The 24,273-nt window shown below is 41.1% G+C and overlaps 1 protein-coding gene across 4 annotated transcripts in view; it reads left to right on the top strand.

Moving 5' to 3' along the window:
* The first annotated feature begins 765 nt into the window (after positions 1 to 765).
* Positions 766 to 24,273, top strand: part of ZBTB46 (zinc finger and BTB domain containing 46) — a 100,072-nt gene continuing 76,564 nt past the window's right edge. For 2 of the 4 annotated variants that reach the window (XM_089513552.1, XM_089513551.1), the window contains exon 1: positions 5,969 to 6,176. The gene's annotated coding sequence lies outside the window, so the exon portion shown is untranslated. Of the gene's footprint in view, positions 1,002 to 5,968; positions 6,177 to 10,047; positions 10,092 to 24,273 lie in introns of those variants that run through there. The other 2 variants (XM_089513548.1, XM_089513550.1) reach the window with 2 other exon arrangements.

The raw sequence follows: 24,273 nt of genomic DNA, 5'->3' as shown, positions 1-24,273 counted from the left end.
TTTTCCAACAGTGAATGAGACGAGCTGAACTACGGTTCATAAAAACTCATTCAAGGTGTAGCTTTGAGGAAGTAGTGTCTCCTTGCTTTGGGACTGTTATTTATCCAGTATCGGTTTATGCTGGGACCGCATGTTTGTCTAAAGTTTCAATCCTAAAGATAATTTCCACTTTGCAGAATCCCAGAGCAAATGCCCTAGACAGATCTAACCCAGTGGTCCCCAAACAGTGCTATTTAAGGGATTTTGGACGTCAGCTCCCAGAATCCCATATTATTGGCCAACATGGGGATCTCTGATCTAACCCATCCAATCACAGGAGTATATCACATGGGGACAAACTGCAAAAATCCCATGCCAAAACGGGATTTAAAAACCAGAAAAATCCTGCAAAAGTGGGTAGTTTTACACACGCAACAGGGTTAACGTAACATTACCCCAAACAGAAAGTAGACAAAACCCACCCTTTAGGGATTTTCCGAAAGTAAAAAGGAGCAGGTTTGGTCTTGTTTCCATTTGGGTTAATGTTGTGTTAATTCTCATTAATGTCATCTGAAAAACAACCCACTTTTGTGGGTTTTTTCTATTTTCTGTTCAGATTAACCCCGAATGTCATCTGAAAAACTACCCGCTTTTGCGGGGTTTTTTTCCCAGTTTAAATCCAGTAGGAATTATGTGTCATGTCTTTTTTTTTAAGATTCCTCAGCAAATTGAAATATTGGCAAATAATACTTTATGTGGCAACAGCAGCTAGAATATTAATTGCCCAATATTGGAAAAAGACAAGAGATGCCAGAAATAGATGGATCGGCTTCTGAAACTTCTGGAGATGATAGAAATGGACAAACTGACTAATTGGATAAACCACAGAAATGTGGAAGAAACTGAGAAAAGAATGGTTTCCTGTCTTAGAATATTGTAAAGAAAGGTGGCAATAAGAGATAGGAGTGATGTTAATTAAAAGGATTAAGAATTCACAAAACAATGTTCGTAAGGTGCTCAAGGTAGACTATATATTTTATTTCTAGATATTACGGTAGATTGAGGATAGATAATAGAAGGATATCGAAAGGCTTTATTTATTTATGGTATTTATACCCAGCCCTTTAGCCCTAAAGGCTCTCAGAATGGCTTACAGTTATTATTTTTAATTATATGGTTATTAATTAGTTATTATTATCCTTTTTTCTGTTTTTCTCCTTTCTTTTCTTGGATTTTGTTTTGTTTCGAGACATTTTATTGTAACAGTTTATGTCAATCTGTGGACGTTGTAGTTGTTGTTATTAATATTGTTTTGGTTACATTATGGAAATTTACCTAATTAAAAAACATTTAAGATATTTTAAGATATTATAACGTTTCATTTGAATGTTTAAATATAAGACGAAAAGATGTTGTTTGGATGAGGTTTCTGGAGCGACGGAAGAAGTTCAATTGGTGGCAGAAGGCTATTTTATATGTAGGGATTACACTGGATATAAATATCCTTTGTAAATATCTGAGGAAAATATTGGTTTTATATAAAAAAATTCTATAATAATAATAATAATAATAATAATAATAGTTTTCAGATATTAACTTTATTTCCTTAAATAAACAAGGCATGGTGGGGAGATGGAGGGGGAAAACACTCTTCCTGAGGGCTACTATGGTGCGCTACAATAACATTACAGTATTGTACATTATCATTTCTCCTCATAGCCCTTCCAGAGGGCAAAAAGGAGGACTGTGAGGGGAGAAAGGCCCTGGCCGCTGTTGCCAAGGCGACCGAAGCCCCAGCTCGCCCTTGGCGACAATCCTGTCAGGGCTTTGCTTTCTCCCATGATGCTTAGCGCCCACCGCGCTCAGTGTCCAGAAACCGTTTGACAGTTGCTCGCGCTTGCCTCCCCCTCCCCCCCCCGAGAAGGGGCGTGGCCCGCCGTAACCGCCACCATTTTAAAAGGAAACCGCCTCTTAGGCGTGGCTTAGAACGGGCAGTACCTAATCAACGGGGGGAGGGCGTGGCTTAGAACGGGATGTACCCAATCAATGATGAAGTGGTTTTTTCCCCCTTCACACGCCACGCCCAATACCTTTCCTCTCCAAGAAGGCCACGCCCACTCCCGGGCCAAGTTGCTATGAGGGAATTAGAGAGAATTAATGGGGGGGTGGGAGCGGGAGAGAGAGGAGTGGGGTGCGCGCGCTCCCGCTCTCTCTTTCCATTTCTCCCCGAGGGCTTGGGGGGAAGGGAAGGGGAAGAGTGCGCAGAGCCCCCGCACTTTTCTCCCTTCTCGACCCCCAGCAACTGAGGGAAGGAGAAAGGGAGAGCCGCCGCCGCCGCCGCCACCGTCTCCAGCTGTTCCCTCGTGAGAGACAGGTAAGCGAGGAGCCGAGAGAGGGATTAGACGCCCCACAACAAACGCGTTTATTTATTTAACACCCCTGAACCTCCCTTGATACGTATTTTTGGGGGGTTCCCTTTGCCACCCCCTCCCCAAGCCCCACAGCCGCCTCTCAGGTTGTGGGTGCTTAACACAACTGGCTGCCACTATTATTGTTATTTTTACTACAAGTAGTGTTATTACTACTACTGTTAATATGCTGCTTTCACCACCAAATTGGGACCCCCCCCCTTTTTAGGACTTTCCTGTTCTTTTGAGTGTGTTTAACCCGCCGCACATACACTTGGCTGCCACCACTAGTGTTACTATTACTACTAGTATTATTATTATGCTGCCTTCCCCCCAAAATTAGGACTCAAGAGGGGGGGGAAACTCACTTCTTTCCTACTCTTTTGAGTGTTTAACTTGCCTCACACACTCCCTCTCTATTACACAACCTTGGTTTGCATTTCTATTACTACTACTACTACTACTATTTTGATTACTAGTCCTTTTGCAAGTCACACTCTCTCAGCCTCAGAGGAAAGCAGTGGCAAGCCTCCTCTGAACAAATCTTGCCAAGAAAACCCCATGACTTTAGGGCCGTCAGGAGCGACTTGAAGACACAACAACAACAACAACAACAACAGATTGTTTATATGCCTCTTTCCTCCCAAAACTGGGACTCAAAATTGGGGTCCTCCCCCAGTTCTTTCCTACTCTTTTGAGTGTGTTTTAACCCATCTCATACATGTGCCCTCCATCCATTTGACAACTTGGCTTCTGTTATTAGTATCATTACGATTATTAATAACAATAGAAGCCAGGCTTGTGAATGAGATGGGTTAAAACACACTCAACAAACATGCTCAAAAACAACAACAACAGTAACATGCCACTTTCCCTCCAAAATTAGGACTCAAATTAGGATCCCTCCATGGTTCTTTTCTAGTCTTTTGGGTGTGTTTTAACCCATCTCATCCATGGAATCGTAGAGTTGGAAGAGACTGCAAGAGCCATCCAGTCCAACCCCATTCTGCCATGCAGGAACTCCCAATCAAAGCATCCCTTTGACAGATGGCCATCCAGCCTCTGTTTAAAGACCTCCAAGGAGGGAGATTCCACTACACTCTGAGGAAGGAGTGCGAATTGTGATCCATTGTCTTTTCCTGGACCTTGCATCCTTTATTCTGGGTCCTGTTCTCTGCAGTAGCAGAAAACAAGCTTGCTCCCTCCTCAATATGACATCCTTTCAAATACTTAAACAGGGCTATCATATCACCTCTTAACCTTCTCTTCTGCAAGCTAAACATCCCCAGCTCCCTCAGTCATTCCTCATAGGACTTCATGGTTTCCAGACCCTTCACCATTTTAGTCGCCCTCCTCTGGACACATGGCTCCAGTTTCTCAATGTCCTTTCTGAATTGTGGTGCCCAGAACTGGACACAATATTCCAGGTGGGGCCTGACCAGAGCAGAATAGAGTGGCACTATTACTTCCCTTGATCTAGGCACTATACTTCTATTGAAGCAGCCTAAAATCACATTGGCCTTTTTAGCTGCGGCATCACACTGTTGTCTCATGTTCAACTTGTGCCCTCCATTTCACAAACTTGGCTTCCACCAGCATCATCATGATTAATATGCCACTTTCCTCCCAAAATTGGGACTCAAATTGGGGTGTCCCCCCAGTTCTTTCCTACTTGTTTGAATATGTTTTGACCTGTCTCATGCACGCCCCTCCATTTCACAAGCTTGGCTTCCATCACCATCATCATCGTTACTATTTATGATTACTATCATTAATTTGCCACTTCTCCTGAAATTGAGGAACATCCCTCCCCAGGTTTTTCGTACTCTTTTGAGGAGTGTATGGAGAAATGTCTTCAATGTTTCAGTCCCCAGAGAGATGGAAGGAGATTGGGGGGGGGGGGGGTCTGAAGTACAGCTAACCATTTGTGAGCTGCTCTGAAAGCCTTTGGGGCTGGAGAGGGGGGTATAAATACTCTAGAGCAATAACTAAGTCTGGTCTCCTATTTTCTTTCTCAGTCTAGACCAAGCTGTATGGAAGCGTGAGGGGTAATAATAATTTGTTCCTCTGTGCTTTCAAGTTGTTGCTGACTTCTGGTGGCCCTGCCTAAGGCAAGTCTATCACAGGGGTTTTCTTGGCAAGATTTCTTCAGAGATCTGCCTTCGCCTTCCTCTGAGGCTGAGAGAATGTGACTTGCTCAAGGTCACCCAGTGGGCTTTTACACTTTAGTGGGGATTTGAACCCTGACCTCAAGAGTCTGATCAAGGGAACATTTGTTTATTTACTTATTTATTTATTTCCTAAAGGGAATAAATAATAAACTCAGCGTGGAGTAATGGTTTATCGCAGTGCTCAAACCGCTACACTACGTTTTTTAAAAACTGAAGACATTTCTCCCCCCCAAAAGACATGTCAAAAGAGTAGGAAAGAAGGGGGGGAGTCCATCAATTTGAGGAGAAAGTGGCATATTAATAACAGTAATAATAACAAATAGTGATGATGATAGATAAATATTTATTTATTTTCGGCAACAGGTTCTAAATATTTCCTTTAGGCGATAAATTGATTAAATACATAAATTGGGAGTAAATTTGGGAAACCCCTCCCTCCAACCTCCAAAAGGGGAATTTTCCAGCTGGTAATTGATGGGGGCAATGGCCCTCCGATGCTGGAGAGGAGGAGGAGGAGGAGGGGGGGTAATGTAAAAACAAGGTTTAGTTTTCCTATTTTAAAGGAACAGGGTCTCTTGGGTCCAAAATAAACCCACTGCAGAAATCATCCAGTTTGAGACTGCTTTTACTGCCATGGCCCACTCCTAGGGAATCCTGGGAAGGGCAGTTTTTGTGGCCCTGAGCTCTCTGACAGAGAAGGCGACATGTCTGACACAGCTACAGTTCCCAGAATCCCCTAGCATTGAGCCAGGGCAGTTAAAGAGAAGTCAAAGGCTTTCACGGTCTCGAGCTGCATGATGATTTCTGCCGTGTGTTTTGGACCCTTGAAGCAAGGATACCTGTATTTCTTCCTCTCCTCATTAAAAGACCTCTCTTTCTCTCTGCCTTCCAGCCTTTACTAATTAAAGGATATCCCCTACCCCCCCCCAAAAAAAAACACCCCTCTCCAATGCCCTTAAACCCTCTCCTTTCTTCCCCTCTTGTCCCTGGCACTCACTTCTCTGCCCAGAGAGAGACACTGGAGGAGAGGAATCCACCTTGCAAAGCCAGGCAAGGGCTTCTGCTCTCTGAGATCCTGGAGGGCAGCTGAGTGAAATCCAATTAAAGAAGCATGGGTTGTTCTCTGGGGCTGGGGGGATTGGTAGTACCTGCTCCTGCCACCTCTCTGCATGGCAAGGGCACAGGGCTTCTCTGCTCTCCCTTCACCCCAGGAGAGGATGCCTTATTTGGGACTTGGTGGGTGGGCAGATGGGGGCAGCCCAGGGACTGACTGGCAGGAGGGCTTAGCCCCCCTTCCTCCTCCTTCTCCCCCAACCCCTCCCTCCAACCTCCAAAAGGGGAATTTTCCAGCTGGCAGTTTCTGCTGCGTCAACTCCCAGCTCCAGGGAGGAGAGGAGAGGAGAGGAGGCAAGGGGGCATTTTCACAGGAGCTCCACTTCGCCAAATAGCAAGCGCTGCCACTCTGCTCTGGGCTTTTGAATTTAATGTTCTCTTTTTGTTGTTGTTGTCGTTGTTATTAAAGAAGGCTTTAAAGAAATAAGCATCTGTGCAAGTTGGACCAAAAGAATTTGGCAAGAGAGAGAGAGAGGCTCAGGATTGCCTGGAAGAAAGGGATGAGGTAATAATAATAACAATACTGGTGAAGTGTGTCTCTTTCTCCTGGTCTTGCTTTCTCTTTCTGCCTCTTTGAAAGCCAGGCCTGTTTGGGGTTATTGTCTCCCCTTAAAGCCAGGCACAGATGGGGCTTGGCCTTGCCTCCATTTTAATTGCAAACTGCAATATTGGAAGTGACCGAGCCTTAAACATAATGTTTGGTTGTAAAGCTCTGGGAGCCACTTGACATGCTTTCTAACACGTGAAGGAATTGACCTGAAAATTTTGTACAGAGGTAAGGAAAATTTAATGGACAGGGTATCAGCCACCTCAAAGGAATCATTATTAAAGAGAGTTCATAGGCTACATGTCTTAAAAGGCTTCCTTACAAACAAACAGCATTTTATTATGGGGAGAAGTTTGCAAGTTAGAGATTGCTTTTTTGTGTTTCTGTAAATAGATCTCTCACTTCCACAAAAGTAATGCAAGTAGCGTCTTATAGCTCAATCTCAGATGACAAATAAAGAATGAAACAGATTTCCAGGACTATAACCATAGGGGGATTTCTCCATTATATTTACTGCTTGCTATACTGGTGACAAACCATAAATAAAATGAGTAACCAAACAATTCTGTATAGCAATGTAATTTTAATATGTGACAAGACTAGATAAACAAAGGGCAGTCTTTAGCATGGAGTATAAAGACAAGATTATTGGCAGCATTATTTCAAGATAAGCTGATAAGGAAGTGTGTCTTGTAAACAGAGATTTTCAGCCACCTGTGCAAAAAGTTCTAGTGTGCATTTTAATTGCAGTGCTTGAATCATTGCCTCTTTTTAGTATTTGTCTTAGATTAGCATTTTAAATTGGTCACTTCTCACTTGGTTCCATACCTTTGTTGTTGTTGCTGTTTCAGTTTGAAGGGGATTTCTGCAGAAGATTTTATGTTTGATACAGGGAAATAAGAAAAATTGTTGTCCTATTAGATGGCAAAAAAGTTGAAGTTTTACAGTACTTTCAAAATTTCAATATAGTTTCTGTACCACATGTTTTATCATTTGAATGTTTATCATGTGTCCTTTTAAATACTGTCGTGTTTGAAGAATTAAGGGGAAAGCTGTACATTTGACAGCCAATTCTGTTTTATTGATTGGCTATATTGAACTGAATTCATGGCAGTTGAATATAGTTTCTGCTTGTTGTGTTCTGTCTTAAAATCTCTATGTGACTTGAGTACCTGCATGTAGAATTTAGTACTTCCCATAAGTTTTCACATGAATATGATCACTCAGTTATAAGAACTTTTCATAGGGCAAGTAGGAAAAGTTGGTGTTTCTGTAACAATTTAAGGTCTTGATGTGCTGAACTTGCCCTGTTCCATTCTGAAAATAATGAATAAACCTGACAGTGTAATCTTGTGTACATCTGCTTAGAACTAATTCCCACTGTGTTCAATATGGTTTCATTTCTAGTAAGTATGTATAGGATTGCGGCTTGAGAGACTGATGGTGGCTCTACATTAAATAGATGGTGAATGTTGATGACTCACTTATTTAAATTTTCTTGTGGCAGAATAGCTTTATTTCAAACTGTTGTTTACACTGTTTGGTATCTCATTCATTCTGTGCCACAGTGTCCAAGTACAAGACAAGAGACTGGTTCAGTTACTTTTATGATGCAGAATTCTGTTCTGTTTGGAAAGCAATTACTGGCCCATTAGACACACACTGTAACAGTTCTGATCAGTGATGTATATAATATGCAGGTCAGAACTTTGCATTTCAGAGAGCAGAGGAAATGGGCCATGCTGTCCCTATGGCTTGCATTTTCTAGGACGTTCATGCAATTGAGCAAAGTATGTGCAGGTTTTTTCTAGGTGGTACAGTTTCTAAAAAGCTTTCTGAGTAGTTTACTAGAACAGTGTCCTTGTGCTTTCTAACCAAGTTACTAAGTGAAATGAGTGGTAATATGGAGCAAAGCATTTCTTCTTGCCTGTCTCATGAAAGCTTTTCATTGTCATGTTTGACCTCCCCTCATTGTTCTGACTAATATGAGGCTCTACAGGTTTTTTTTCACATGCATAGCTTTTTTGCCTTCTTTACATAAAAATTATGCCCAAGAACATCGTCCATTTCCCAAAGTCCCACTTTCAACTGTTTCTTTCAGCAGCTGTCTCTAGACTTCCATGCCTTATTTGTAGTGCAAAGTAATCCTTGTTGCTATATTCTTAATTTAATTGGTAAATAAAAGGATAAAAGGAGCTTAGTTTAAATCTTTGAAAGGCTCCCTGAAATTCAAATAGCTATCCTTCATGCTCATAATTCCCTGAACTCTGTTACTGTTTATCTGTGCCAGAAAAATCTGACACTTTGCACAATAGGATTAATATAATATTTGTTGTATGTTAAATGGCTGTGGCTTTACCTCAGACCAGCTGTTTTTAAGGTAAGACACAGGGAGCCCCTAAGTCTTTAGGCTGGAACTGCTTAAGCCAGAAGATAAACCCTTCTCAAAGAAATTGATGCAAAACAAAACTGTAAAGAAACAGTGCAGTGCTTAGTAGAATCCAGCATGGAATCTTGAAGAATAAATCCTGCCAGACTCATTCTCTCTCTCTCTCTCTTTTGACGGAGGTTACTAGTTTAGTGGATTGTGGGAAAGTTGTGGCTGTAATTAGCCTTAATTTCAGCAAAGCATCTGACAAAGATCCCAGTTTTGGTTAGGAAAATGGTTCAGTGAGTACCACATGAAAGATAATACTGTCAGGTGGATTCAGTGCAGGCTGGAAAACCATGCTCAGAGATCTCTTCAGTGATTTATCATTAAACTTTGAGGGAGATTTTGAAGAGATGGTCCATGTGACTTACATGAAAGTGGGTAGGAATCTTGGTTTAATTGCACTGACACAAAACTGGAGTTATAGCTTGTATCGCTGGAGATGGAAATAAAATTCAAAATAACCTGATAGAATGAAAATAGGGCTGACATGTAAAAAATGAAATTCAGCAGAGGCAAAGTTCTGCATTTAGCCAACAGAAAAATAATCAATTTAATAACATCAGTATGGGGAAATCCAGCAGGCCCTTGGTACCCACTGGGGTTTGGTTCCAGGAGCCCCCGTGGATACCAAAATCCGTGGATGCTCAAACCCCATTAAATGCATTGTAAGCGAAAATGGTGTTCCTTATAATGGCAAAATCAAGGTTTGTTTTTTGGAATTTATGGGGTTTTTTTATATTTTCAAGCCGTGGATAGTTGAATCCATGGATAAAGAATCTGTGAATACAGAGAGCCAACTGTATTTTGCTTTATTTTAACTGTGAAAAAGATTTGGGATTTTACTTCACGTTGAGAATGAACAAGAGTCATTTATGTGGTGAAATTACAAAAAATATGATTTCAGGTAGTAATAAGAGAACCATAGTTTCCCACTGTGTATTAGTCACAAGTCCGGAATACTTTATCCTGTTCTGGGTCTCACATATTAAATATGCTGTAGACCAGGGATGGACAACATTGTTTTTAGTGTGGTTGCTGAATTCCACTTTGAAATGGGACTTGGGGAAGGGTTGGGGGTTTGTGCTGGCAATGAGTAGTTCTTTCCCCATGACCTCAGATAGGACCAAGCCAACATGAGTGGGGCAGATGTAATTCCTATGCAGGTGGACATTTTCAACCAAACATACAAAACATAGGTTAGTTCTATACATGTCAACTTTGGAGTAAGTTCTAAGGTAACAGTTTTCCAGGTTGTGCTGAGTTCCATGCAACAGCTTCTTGGTCTTTGCATGCCTTTTTATGTCTGATCTCTGATCACAGATAATACAAGAGAAAGCTTGTGGGCTGGATGGGGAACCCATGTGGCTTGCATGCAACTGATGGTCCTAACTCCTGAGGTTATTGGTCCCTGGTGCAGCCAAATCCAAACAGGTTTGAAGGTGAATATTGGTGAGTGGAAAACAAGTTGTATGATGAATGTTTGAAGGAACTAGGAATGCTAGCCTGGTGAAGAGGCTGTATGGCCATCTGTCTGGGATGCTTTGATTGAGATTTCCCGCATGGCAAGGGGTTGGACTGGATGGCCCTTGTGGTCTCTTCCAGTTCTATGATTCTATGAAGAGAAGACTCAGGAGGATAGGTGTGGTAGAGGTGGAGATGATGGTACAGACACATGATTACACTCTTCAAATGCTTGAAGTCTGTAAAGTGGAAAAATACCTTTTTTCTGCTGCTCCAGAGGACAGGGATTGTTTCAGTGGTTTTAAGCTATCAGAAGATAGATTTTCTTTAAATACTAGATAAACATTTTTAATGAAAAAAGCAGTTCACATTATATCCACTTACAGGTGTAGGCAGGAGTGATAGTTTCCCTTCAGGTTGAGGTAGGACAACTATCAGAGACATAACAGCTCTTGCTTTCTTGCATTGAGCAGCAGGTTGAACCAAATGCCAAAATTCCTTCTGCAATAGGCTATCCTGTCCTGTCAGATTATGAGATATACAACAGTCCATTTATTCTTCAAGTGTGCCTCTTTATGTATTCCGGTTGGTGCCATGTATACAGATGAGGCAGGCATAAGCAGCCTTAAGTGAACTCCAAGGTTTGCAGATGTACACAAAGTCCTGTGGAGAAAGTGGAGGTGAGGGGATGAGAAACAGTCCAGTGGGGATTGAGCATTTTCAATGAGTTCAGACCTCTGATTGTTAAGGAAGAGGAATTGGAAAATAGGGCTGAGGGACTGGGCACATCTTGAGGAGGCTGACCCTTGGAAAGCTGTCCAGCGACACTCCATGCTAGTCTCACTTGGCTTTCAGTCTGCTATCTTTTAGTTTACTGTGAGTTCAGAGCATTCTGGTCATATTCCTTGCTGTGTTTGTCACATTTTAATAAAGAGATTAGATTAAGCACTACATTTTTCCTGCTTTAATTCTCTCCTTTCTATTATATCATTGCGAAGTAAGCAAAAGAACGGTGTACTCAGATTGCATGCCATTTGGATTCATGCTGCGTAGTTGGTACACAGTTAAATTTGTAATCCTTTTCTTTCCACTGTAAAGGACTGATAATAGTGTAATACGTGTACTGGGCATAATGCTTGTGTACAGAGATAGCAGGTCTTTGGAAGAATTACATGATTTTTAAACATATGCAATACTATACACACACACACACACACACACACACACATACATATATAGTGTGGCTTTTATTTTGAGAAATCATGTTTTAAAATGTGGGCAATATGTAGGTACTTGTTTGCTGTTGCTGTGTGCCTTCAAGTTGTTTCCGACTTATGGTGACCCTAAAGCTCATGGGATTTGCTTGGCAAGATTTGCAGTTGCCTTCCCCTGAGGCTGAGAGCATGTGACTTGCCCAGTGTCACCCAGTGGGTTTTATGACTGAGATGGAAATTGTACTCTAGTCTCCAGAGTCACAGTCCCAACACTCAAACCACTACGCCAAGCTGGCTCTCAGTTTACACTTGAGCATCCGAAAATTAACACACAAATCTATATATCTTCTTATGGAATTCTCTCTAGGAACATGATTGACTAGGAGCATACTAGAAACTAGGGGTGCATCTGTGCTGTAGAAATAATGCAGCTTGACAGCACTTTAACTGTCTGTTAATCCTACAGAATCCTGGGATTTGTAGTTTTGTGAGGCACCAGCACTCTTTGACAGAGAAGCTGAAGACCTTGTAAATACACACCCCAGGATTCCATAGAATGGAGCTACAGCACTTGAAGTGGCTTCAAACTGCATTATTTCTGTAGTGTAGATACACGCTAAGATTTAATTCTTAGCTGGAGGAAGTTGTCAGAGCCGATGAGAGTGCAGAGGCAGTTTGGGTTCTGCAAGGAAGTCAAGTTCCGGACCTCCCCAGTTCTGATTTTGCCCCAGGAAGTCCTCCCCTCTTTCCCTTCTTCTTTATGCCCCATCAAATTTCTGGCAGAGGTGGAGAAAGAAAAAGTGAGAAAGAAATGTAAAGTTCCCTCCCTTAGATCATTCCCTGGGGTGCAAGGGGGGGGAAAGAGACTTGATGGGTCAACAGTTTATTTTGAGGAGGTGTAGTATTAACAGGGTTAATCCAGAGAAGAATACTGCAAGGTCTCTACAAATTTTTCTGCTAGTCTAGACAATGCCTGTATATGGTGGCAGTTGCCATTGAAACAGTTTATGTACTTGTATTTTTTGTTGATTTAAGAACAAAAGTGAACTAATTTTACCACAAAGAATCGAACTTGAAAGTCAGTTCACGGGGCTATCATTGGGTTTTCTTGGCAAAATTTGTTTGGGGGGGTGTGCCTTTGCCATCCTCTGAGGCTAAGAGAGTGTGACTTGCCCAAAGTTACTTAGTGAGTTTCCATGGCTGGATGGGGATTCGAACTCTGGTGTCCAGAGTCATAGGAGTTTATCAGACAGGACGGGAGGCTCTCAATTTCAAAAGAGAAGATAATGCTGTCAGTTTGAAAGTTCACGCGATTACATATCATACCTTAAATTCACTGTAATGGCCTTCCCGAATGCAGCCCAGATTCTGTGCAAAGTAAGGCATCAAATCAGTGGGTTCTTAATCATGAATTGGAACCCTTGCGCATGCTCAGTGAGACTCCAAATGACTGGAGCATAGCATATTTAGGCGAGTGAGAGAGAGGAACCAAGGAACCCCACAATTTACAAAATAGGTTGCAGGGGAGGAGGGAAGAATGGTTGAAAGAACATGCTCTATTCACATTAAAATTAGCATATATTCACTCTTGTCACATTAAAACGTGAATATAATGGTTATCGAATAGCTCCCGGTCCATGCCTCTTAATTAGCAGGCAGCAGCCCCCCCCCCCCCCTCAGCAACACTGAAGGACAAGCGGAAGCAAAATTGAAGCGGAATTGCAGCGTGGCTTCGTGGGACCCCCCCTTCCAGATTGGGGTGGGGGGGACCAGGACCAAAAGGAGACATGCACATCACATCAAACAACAGTGCATTGAGTCCGAAGTTGCCTAGGAACAGGGTTTGTGACTTCGCTAATTCACCTAATTTACTTAACTGTGGATTGGCACATGACTGCGTTCGGAGTGTGTTCGGATTGCCAGCGATCGCATGTGGTAACCTTTCGTGCAATAACGTGAATACTCATGATTCCGTTCAGGATGACACTGGATTATACTTCCAATTTCAGTCGTGTGATATCATCCATAGTCAGATGCTCAGACTACTTCACCACACTGGCCTTTGAGGTAACATTGGGTTGCCATAATATTCTGTTCACCTCTGAAGGGCAGTGGGATTTACTTTTGAAAGTATGCCTCTACAGTTAAGTTCTTTCATCCATGTTAGAGAGTTACCTTTATTAGACTAATTCAAAATTTACAGACTGGGCAACTTCAGCTATCTTCAGCTAGGAATCAAATTGCAACTTTCCACCTCATAGACTTTGACAGTGCATGCCTGGAAGGCTTATTGCCAGAAGCAACTTCCTATGCAGGATTTGCTTTTCCTCCTCACTTCTGTAATTGTAGATCTCTGTTACTGAATGTTACTGCACCTCTTCACTTTGATAGAGTATCAGACTCTCTTGCACTTGATTAATTCTTTGTTATTGTACAGTTTATTAGCTCTTTTTCTAACTGGTGTGGTGTAGTGGTTCGAGCACAGACTATGACTCTGGAGACCAGGGTTTGAATCCTGTCTCAGCCATGGAAACCCACTGGGTGATCAGGCACAAGTCACACTCTCTCAGCATCAGAGGGTGACAATGGCAAACCCACTCTGAAGAAACTTGCCAAGAAAACCTCATGGTAACGACTTAAAGACACACGACAACAGTTTTAGCAGTGTGGAAAGAGCAGTCTTCTGTGAAGGGCAATTGATAGAGAGCTTATTCTGGACCTGATAAATGAGGAAGTATCAGTGCAGTATTGAGGTGAATAGCCATATTCTCTCATGGTTGCAGTCTGGAAAGCACTGTTGTAGTTTTTCATTTCACAAATAAACCTGACTCTATTGGTGGACACTTAAGCAATCAGAACCGCTAAACAGAATGCAGACTGTTCAAGCCTCTCCCCCCCCCCCCCCCGCCTGCACTTTGTTTTTCTACACATTTCTGCTAAGAGATGTATATCTAAAGTTATGTTCTTTTTTCATACCTGAAAAAATGGTATGTTTTCATCCCACTGTTGGTCTTATGCCAGTGAGTTAGTATTTATAATCAAAAAGGATCAGAATCAGACCAAAAAGTAGAATGCATTTGAAAGCTATGTTTAAATCACAGAAGATAAATTGGGTATCAGATTTTTTAGATGATGGACACTAACATAAAACCAGCAGACAATAAAGCTATATTGTATATAAATGAAGGCTACACATATTGGGAAATATAACTCCCTTGTGGGTGGTGGAGTTTGGTTCCAGGACCCCCTATGGATACCAACATCTGTGAATGCTCAAGTCCCATGAAATACAATGGCGTAGTGAAATGGTGTCCTATATATAAAATAGTAAAATCAAGGCTTGCAGTTGGGAATTTATATATTTTGGAATATTTTCAAGATGTGGATGATTGAATCCATGGATTAAAAAACTCTGGATATGGAGGGCCGTCTGTATACAAAAACATGTGTCCCATCTGGGAGAAAGGCAACATACAAATGAAACAAATAAATAAATAACGTAGAACAACCTGAATTAAAGCATAAAGTAGTTTTTTTATGCAAACTTAGAGAGCCAGCATGAGTAGTGGTTTGAGTATTGGATTATACCTCTGGAGGTCAGGGTTTGATTTTGATTCTGAAGATGAGGAGGATTAATCCTGAAAAATCTGAATAATACAAGAGTAAATAGAATTAAAAATACGCAATAGTAAGCTCTGACCTTATTTGAAAATGACTAGAAAACAAAATAAACTAAAAAGAGCAAATAGAATTTAAAGCTCCTAAAATTCTTCAAAGTTGCTTATGAGCCAAGCATTCATTGTGGCTCTAAATAAATCTTCCAAAAATGAAAGGGAGAAACTAACAAAGTACCACAGTACTATATATTTTTTGCATTTGTTTGTGAAACCTTCCAGTTTGTAGTTGTTCTAAATAAATCTGTCCAGGAGCACCTTCTCATCCCGAAAGAAAGACACAATTAAAGCAAGATATTTTCTTGCAGGGTCAAACTGGGTTTAAAAAAAGACTGATGAATTAAAATTTGCTAAAGAAAAGCTAGTTAAGCCACAAAGTAGTGTAAAAGTAAATGAATTTAGGGTTTGTTTGTTTTTTGCTCTCACACCACTTCTCATGTTTTCCTGTGTTGAGTCCGGCTTTTCTTTCTCCCTCTTTTTTTCACTAAACATTCAGATCTGGATCGGTGAACAAAAGGTCATGGCAGCACTATTCTGCTGCAACAGTTCTTCATTGTTTTAGGGGACAATGTGATGTGATTTCAAGCCTTATCAGGGCACATGCCAGACCTAGAAGGGTCATCTGGAGCAGCTCAACAGAGAGTACCACACTTCATCCCTCCCCAATATACAGCCCCATTGGCTGATAGACCAAGTATAGCCTTGTCAACATTTCTATTATTTTTTTAAAACAAATCTTACTCACATTATTGAGTATCTAGAGGAGATGACAGTCATTAAGACAGTCATGCCTGCTTTGTAAATCTAACCAAAGATCAGAATTTTGTCACTGTAATACAGATAAAATGAAGTTTTGAAAGGTCTGATTAGTAACTTTGGTTTGCAAGCCAGAGCAAGAAGCCCACTTCAGGCACCTCAAAAATCTCAGATGTTCCTTGCATTGGAAATTCATAGTTCTCATGAGTGACCTCATAGTTATTGTAAGTGACCTCACTTTGGCTCTGCTGGTTTGGGGCTGATGGGGGTTGCAGCCCAACAATACCTGCAAGTTTGTTGCCCTCTCCTTTTCTAAGTAGCGTTACTAGCACTCTAGCTCTACCTACTTTTCTGTTAAGTTCATTCAGCAATAAGTATTTAATATCATTATTTTTAAATGCCCTCGAGTCGGACTTGTCTTATAGCAGTCCTGTGGATAAGACATCTCCAAGCCTCCTATGCTCAACCACTCTGCTTAGATCCTGTAGGCTTAGGCTCATAGCTGCTCAAAATGAGTCTTACCCATCTGGCATGCGGTCTTCCTCTCTTTCTGCTTCTCTCTATTTTACCTAGCATCATAGTCTTTACTAATGAGTCATGTCCTCTCACGATGTGGTCAAAGTATGGTGGCCTCAGTTTCGTGATCTTTGCTTTCAGGGAGAGTTTAGGTTTTGTCTATTCAAGGACCTGTTTATTTGTTTTTTTGGCCATCTACAGTATCCTTAGCACTTTTCTCCAGCACCCACAGTTCAAATGAGTTTATTTTCTTTTTATACACTTTCTTCACTGTCCAGCTCTTGCATCCATACATAGTGATGAAGCATACAATGGCTCAGACGATTATGACTTTAGTGCTCAGTAGTATATCTGTACATTTAATGATCTTGTCTAGTTCTTTCACGGCTGTCCTTCCCATTCTTAGTCTTCTTATTTCTTGGCTATACTCTCCATTCCGATCAGTATTAGGTCCTAAGTATGGGAAGTCTTCAACTATTTCGATTTCCTCATTATCTAGGTTGTACTGTATTTATGTAGATCCTCTGTGGTCATTATTTTTGTTTTCCTTCTTTTCACGAGTAAGCCTGCTTTTGCACTTTCTTCTAATATCTAATATCATAGAAAATGGGCTAATCCAATTCCACTGTAGGTTAGATACTCAAAGAAGCAAAGATAACACTGACATAGAGTTCACTTCAGTACTCACTCAACTAAAAGATGTTTCATTGTGCCATCTGGTTATGATGGTCCAGATGTGATTGTAAGAGTAGTGAATACAAAGGAGTGGGGGTACAGTAGCATCATGTGTGATTAGCTGACTTTGTGTTTCCAGGAAAAACTAAGGGGAGGAGGGGGATACTACGATAATGAGCACAGTGTCAACAAAGAATTATCTGAAGACATTGGAAGGACACTGCACCTCTGATGAGAGTTGAATTAATAAAAAGCTTAATGTATGGCAGTGTAATAGAAAAATAAATTGGATCATAAAGCCATCTTGTGTGAAAGCTACTTAACTGCATTCATATGTGTGATCATTTTATTGAAAACTTGGCAGTAATTTGCTGCGTGTGTTTACTTCCAAATAGGTATGTGCTACTAAATAGATTCTAACCATAGCAAATGATAATGCATTTTAGTAAGAACTTCTTATACACGAATTAGTTTGACTTTGGAGATGAATTTTATTAAGAGATTACTATACTTTATTTGCCCCTGGAAACAGTTGGTGGCAATGCCTATACCTGCGTCAGAGAGAGAGAATAATAGAATAATAGAGTTGGAAGAGACCGCAAGGGCCATCCAGTCCAACCCCTGTCATGCAGGAACTCTCAAAGCATCACCTGGCCATCCAGCCTCTGTTTAAAGACCTCCAAGGAGGGAGACTCCACCACCTTCCGAGGGAGTGTGTTCCACTGTCAAACAGCCCTTACTGTCAGGAAGTTCCTCCTAATGTTGAGGTGGGATCTTTTCCTGTAGCTTGCATCCATTGCTCCAGGTTCTAGTCTCTGGAGCAGAAGAAAACAAGCTTGTTCCCTCCTCAATATGACATCCCTTCAAATATTTAAATAGGGCTATCATATCACCTCTTAACCTTCTCTTCCCCAGGCTAAACATCTCCAGTTGTTCCTCATAGGACATGGTTTCTGGGCCCTTCACCATTTTAGTCACCCTCCTTTGGACACACTCCAGTTTCTCCACATCCTTTTTGAATTGTGGTGCCCAGAACTGGACACAATATTCCAGGTGGGGCCTGACCAGAGCAGAATAGAGTGGCACTATTACTTCCCTTGATCTAGACACTATACTTCTATTGAAGCAGCCTAAAATCGCATTGGCCTTTTTAGCTGCTGCATCGCACTGTTGACTCATGTTCAACTTGTGGTCTACTTGGACTCCCAGATCCCTTTCACATGTAGTTTCATTCAGCCAGGTGTCACCCATCCTATATCTGTGCATTTCATTTTTCCACCTTAAGTGCAGTACCTTATATTTCTCTGTGTTGAAATTCATTTTGTTAGCTTTGGCCCAGCTTTCTAGTCTATTCAGGTCATTTTGAATTTTGATCCAGTCCTCTGGGGTATTAGCTACTCCTCCTAGTTTGGTGTCATCTGCAAATTTGATAAGTATGCCCCCGATTCTGTCATCCAAGTAATTGATAAAGATGTTGAAAAACACTGGGCCCGGGACAGAGCCCTGTGGGACCCCACTGGTCACTTCTCTCCAAGATGAAAAGGTGCCATTGTTGAGCACCCTTTGGATTCGGCCAGTCAACCAATTACAAATCCATGTAACAGTTACCTTGTCTAGCCCACATTTCACTAGCTTGTTTGAAAGAATGTCATGGGGAACTTTGCCAAAGGCCTTACTGAAATCAAGATATACTATATCCACAGCATTCCCTTCATCTACCAAGCTAGTAATTTTATCAAAAAAAGACATTAGATTTGTCTGGCATGACTTTTTGTGATTATGGAATTGCCATCTAGATGTTAACAGACTCTCTGTTTAATGATCTGCTCTAGAATCTTTCCTGGTATAGATGTCAGACTAACTGGACGATAATTGTTGGGATCCTCTTTTTTCCCCTTTTTGAAGATGGGGACGTTTGCCCTCCTCCAGTCTGCTGGGATTTCTCCTGTTCTCCAGGAGTTCTCAAAGATTATTGCCAATGGCTCTAATATTACATTTCTCTTGGAAGACTCCCATTTGTTTGTTGTTATGTGCTTTCAAGTTGCTTCTGACTTATGGTGATCCTCCCCTAGGTCTTTTTTTTGGGAGGGGGAGGCATGATTTATCCAGAAGATGTTTGCCATTCTTTTCCTGAGGCTCAGAGTGTGACTAGTTAAGTCATCCAGTGGGTTTTCAAGGCTGAGCAGGGATTTGAACCCTGGTCCTTGAGATTCCCAGGCTGCTTCTACACTGCAGAATTAATGTTGCTTGACACTGCCACGGCTCAGTGCTGTAATACTGGGATTAGTACCTTGGTGTGGCACCAGAATGCTCTGACAAATCCATGTAACAGTTGCCTTGTCTAACCCATATTTTACAAGCTTGTTTGCAAGAATGTCGTGGGGAACCTTGTCAAAGCCCTTACTGAAATCAAGATATACTATATTCACAGCATTCCCTTCATCTACAAAGCTGATAATTTTATTTAAAAAAAAGAGATTAAATTTGTCTGGCATGATTTGTTTCTCTGAAACCCGTGTTGATTTTTTGTGATTAGCTTTGTTCACATACTCTCTGTTTAATGATCTGCTCCAGAATCTTTCCTGGTATTGATGTCAGACTAACTGAACGATAATTGTTGGGATCCTCTTTTTTCCCCTTTTTGAAGATGGGAACAACGTTTGCCCTCCTCCAGTCTGCTGGGATTTCTCCTGTTCTCCAGGAGTTTTCAAAGATTATTGCCAATGGCTCCGATATTACATTTGCCAGCTCTTTTAATACCCTTGAATGTAGTTCATTTGGTCCTGGAGAGTTAAATTCATTTAGATTAACCAGGTATTCCTGTACTATCTCTTTACTTATTCTGTGCTGAAATTCCCCTATTCTGTCCTCTGCTCCATTATCCTCAGGTTGAGCACCTTTTTCCTTTTCTGAGAAGACTAAGGCAAAGAAGGTGTTGAGTAATTCTGCCTTTTCTCTGTCCCCTGTTAGCATTTTGCCATTTTCTCGACACAGTGGCCCTACCATTTCCTCCTTCTTCCTTTTGCTGCGGACATATCCAAAAAAGCCCTTTTTATTGTTCTTAACCTCTCTAGCAAGCCTTTCATTCTGCGCTTTAGCTTTTCTGACTTTAGCCCTACACATGCCTGCTATTTCTTTGAATTCCTCTTTGGTGATTTCCCCACTTTTCCATTTATTATACATGTTCCGTTTAAAACTTAGCTCAGTTGAAAGTTCCTTAGTCATCTATCCTGGTTTCTTGAGACACCTCCCGTTTTTCTTTCTCACTGGAACTGTTTGAAATTGTGCCTTCAGTATCTCCCTTTTGAGAAACTCCCATCCATCTTGAACTCCCTTAAACTCCCTTCTCTTAGTATTCCTGACCATGGGATCACCCCCAGTATTTCTCTAAGTTTACTAAAATCCGCTCTCCTAAAATCTAGAGTGCATGTCTGACTATGCCTGGCTTCTCCTTTCCTCTGTATAACAAACTCCAGGAGAACATGGTCGCTTCCACCTAAGGATCCCACCACTTGCACCCCATCAGCTAGGTCATCCCTGTTGGTTAGGATCAGATCCAAAACAGCTGATCCCCTTGTTGCCTCTTCCACTTTTTGGACAATGAAATTGTCTTCCAGGCAAGTGAGGGATTTGCTAGACCTTGAGGATTTTGCTGAGTTTGACTTCCAGCAAATATCAGGATAGTTGAAGTCACCCATCACTACTACATCTCTCCTTTCTGAGTGTGTGGTCATCTCTTCTAGAAAGACATCATCCAATTCCTCCATCTGACTTGGGGGTCTGTAGTAGACTCCAACAATAACATCCCTGTTGTTTCCCTCCCCTTTAATTTTTATCCGGATGCTCTCCACTTGGCTTCCAGGATCGATGTTCTGGATCTCTTCACTGGTGTAAATGTCCCTGGCATATAAGGCTATTCCTCCTCCTTTCCTGTTTGGCCTGTTTCTCTTGAAAAGGTTATACCCCTCTATTTCCACATTCCAATCATGAGACTCAACCCACCAGGTTTCAGTGATGCCTATTATATCATATTTGCTTGTTGTGCTAGGTGTTTAAGTTCATCTTGATAAGTTTGTGATCATGCACATGTAGGAAAAAGAAAGTACAAAATTAGGTGGAGTATATGGGCTGCATCAGAAGAAACTTTTTACAGTAGTAACCAAAAAAGAAGCATTTGAAGATGTGCCACTGCCCATTCTTCATTATTGCTGGTAATTCAGGCATCCTGGCACTGTGTAACACCTGTAGATTATGATCCAATGGTATATATCTGCTAACAGAAGCAGCTATGTTATCAGAATTGGGAGAAAGCATTTCCTCCTCTCCATTCAACTCCACTCCCCATTTCTTTTCCTCTTCCCTGATAGCCCTCTGCCCCATTCAAAGCTCTGTTCAGCCTTCCAGAGCAGATTTTAAGGGCTTCAAGGGGATGCCTTAATGGAATAAAGAAACATCAAATGGTGAATAGAACAGAAACTGATGATTGCAGCTCATCAAGGAATTCCTCTCTATCTGCAAAGGCTTGACCCTGATAAAACCGTCCAATTAAAAAGATTGTATGTACAGCGCTGTGTAAATTTACAGCACTTTATAAATAAAGGTTAATAATAATAATAATAATAATAATAAAAGTTTCTTATCACTTTCATGTGTTAATCAGCTTACCTAGTGCCAGTATGCTTGTTGTATCAGCAGCAATTGTTCTGTGAATGGATAGTATTAGCAAAGTAATTGCCAGTGTTAGTACTCTCTGCATTAAATTTCCTCTCACCTATCAGTCTCCAGATTGTTAACTTGGGCTGGCTAAAGGGAACACAGAACTCCCTTGTTGCAACAGCTTCGTTGGCTGCCAGTCTGTTTCCGGGAGTAATTCAAAGTGCTGGTGTTGACCTATAAAGCTCTGTACAGCTTGGGTCCAAGTTATGTGAAGAACCGTAAAGATGGAAGGAAGTAAAGGGAGAGGAAGGTCACGTGCTAGATGGATAAAGTCTATTAAGGAGGCCGTGGATATGAGTGCAGGAACTAAGCAGAGCTGTGGAGGATACTAACCAGTCTTTGAGATATCTCATACATAGGGTCACCATGGGTTGAGCTCAACTCAAGGGCAGTTAACAACAACAAACAAAAATCTCCTTTTATGAATGTAGTAGAGCTCTAAGATAACCTGGAGAGGCCTTTCTCTTTGTCCCACCACTCCCTCAGGTTCATTTGGTGGAAACAAGGGAGAGGTCCTTTTCAGTGGCTGCTCCCAAACTTTGAACTCCCTCCCTAGAGGCAACGATGAGCCCATCCCTGCCTCTGTTCAGTGGCATGTAAAAACATTTTTGTGGCATCAGGTGTTTTCAAACTCGTGAGGGTTGGGTGCTATGTGACTCATATTTTCAAATTTATATAGGGATTTTAATATATTTTAATATGGTCAATGTTTAATGATTTAACTTCCTAAATTGTTTAATAGATTTTAAAAGCTTTAAACTTTTTAATACATTTGTATTGTTTTTAATTCTTACTGTTTTAAAATTTGCTGTTAATTGTCTCCTGTATTGGGAGAAAGGTGGGATATAAATAAATAAAATAAATGGTATGTACTGTATATATACCTGAAATTCTGAATGGTACATCCTATAGTTTTTTGTGGGTTTTTTGGGCTATGTGGCTATATTCTAGAAGAGTTTCCTCCTGACCTTTCACCAGCTTCTGTGGCTGGCATCTTCAGAGAAATATGCAGACAGAGATCTTCCAGAGCAGCAAAAACAATGCACAATGAGGAAGAGGTACATCCTGTGTCTGATGAAGCAGGCAGGAGTCCCTGAAAGCTTGCTCTCTTGCTTTGGTAGGATATTGTTGGTTCTGCTGTCTTGCTTCTAGTGGGTTGTTGTTGTTGTGTGCCTTCAAGTCATTTTTTACTTAAGATGACCATATTTTCTGGGGCTGAGAATATGTGACTCACCCAAGGTCACTCGGTGAGCTTCCATAGCCAAGCAGGGAAATGGACCCTGTGTCATTGTTCAACACTCAGACCACTACACCACATTGGCTTTCTTGGGTAGGATACCAGTCTTGTTTTAATGATATTCTGGTAAAGGCATCTGAGGAGAAAACCTTAGATTTTTTCAAAAACATTAAGGCTCTTGTAGTAAGAATCAAAAGGGAAAGCTTGATGTGAACAATATATTTCATTCATTGATCACAGAAAATATGTTCTCTGGAATCATTAGCATTGTTTAAAAAGCATTTTGATTGTAAATTTAAAAGTAAAATTGAAATACATGAAATGTTTAACAACTAGAATTACTATGTATGAGTAGGATTTAAAGAATTGTATTTCCAAAAAATTTAGCCATCAGGTAGTCATACAAATGAAGTTTAGGGACAGTGATTTTTAATTTACTGTTGTCTGTCTTTTAGTCAGCTATTACATATTGATAAGTTAAGCTTACTCAGTGCGTGTTATGCTCAAACTCAAATAGATATTACAGTAAATCATTTTGGAGGGCTATCCAAAGATATTTTGTTGCATCACGCAAAATAGAGAATGGTGCCCCTCATTCTATGTTCAGAAGTTCATAATTTATTCTTCTTTTGATACTGACAATTGTATAGTGTCTTCAAGGCAGAAGGCTGATGTAGGAGATACCTACATAGATTTAGCTGGCAACATCTCACCACCACTCGCCATCTTTCAAGAATTTGTCCCTGAGATACCATGCTATCAATATAAGGCCAGGCTTAGAGATGAGCCCAGCTCCTGAGTGAGGCACTGGCTCAAGCAGCGTCCTTTGAATTTCTGGCTCAATCTCCTTTGATCACCCATTCAAACACATAGCCATGTTATGGAAAATCAGTGTGCAAAGTATGAAAATAAGTGCTCAAAGGAATCTTATAGCAGCTTTAAGAAAAACTGAAAGAAATAAGCTACACCGGAGGCAGGAGACTCAAGTTTACGAAAGCTAATGCTACCAGCTCCTTTATTTCAGTTCATCTCAGCGGTTGTATGAGATCCCTTGGATCACTTACAGCTTGCTCATCTGATCTTAATGCTCCAGATGTTGACTTTAATGTATCCAGAAAAGGGAGACACAGGAGCAGAAAGGCTGGAAAAGATCAAAGGAAAGAACTCTGCACTTGCTCAGAGCTACTCTTAATATACTCCCAAAATAAGGTGGTGGCTGAAAAACAGGCTGGGATCATTGTAAGTACCTAGGAAAACAAGTTCATAATCTCAATAGCGTAATAAGATGTCCATAGTTTCTTGGCTGCAGTTGCAAACTGCTCTGTAGGACGTCTCAGAGAATCTAAAACATTATTTCTATTTATTCCCCACT

This window comes from Sceloporus occidentalis, unplaced genomic scaffold (assembly GCF_023333645.1).
Source record: "Sceloporus occidentalis isolate IW3139 unplaced genomic scaffold, rSceOcc1.0.p SCAF_3, whole genome shotgun sequence".
NCBI lineage: Eukaryota > Metazoa > Chordata > Lepidosauria > Squamata > Phrynosomatidae > Sceloporus > Sceloporus occidentalis.
The sequence above is the reverse complement of the archived record's forward strand: the minus strand, read 5'-3'. Positions and strand labels throughout refer to the sequence as shown.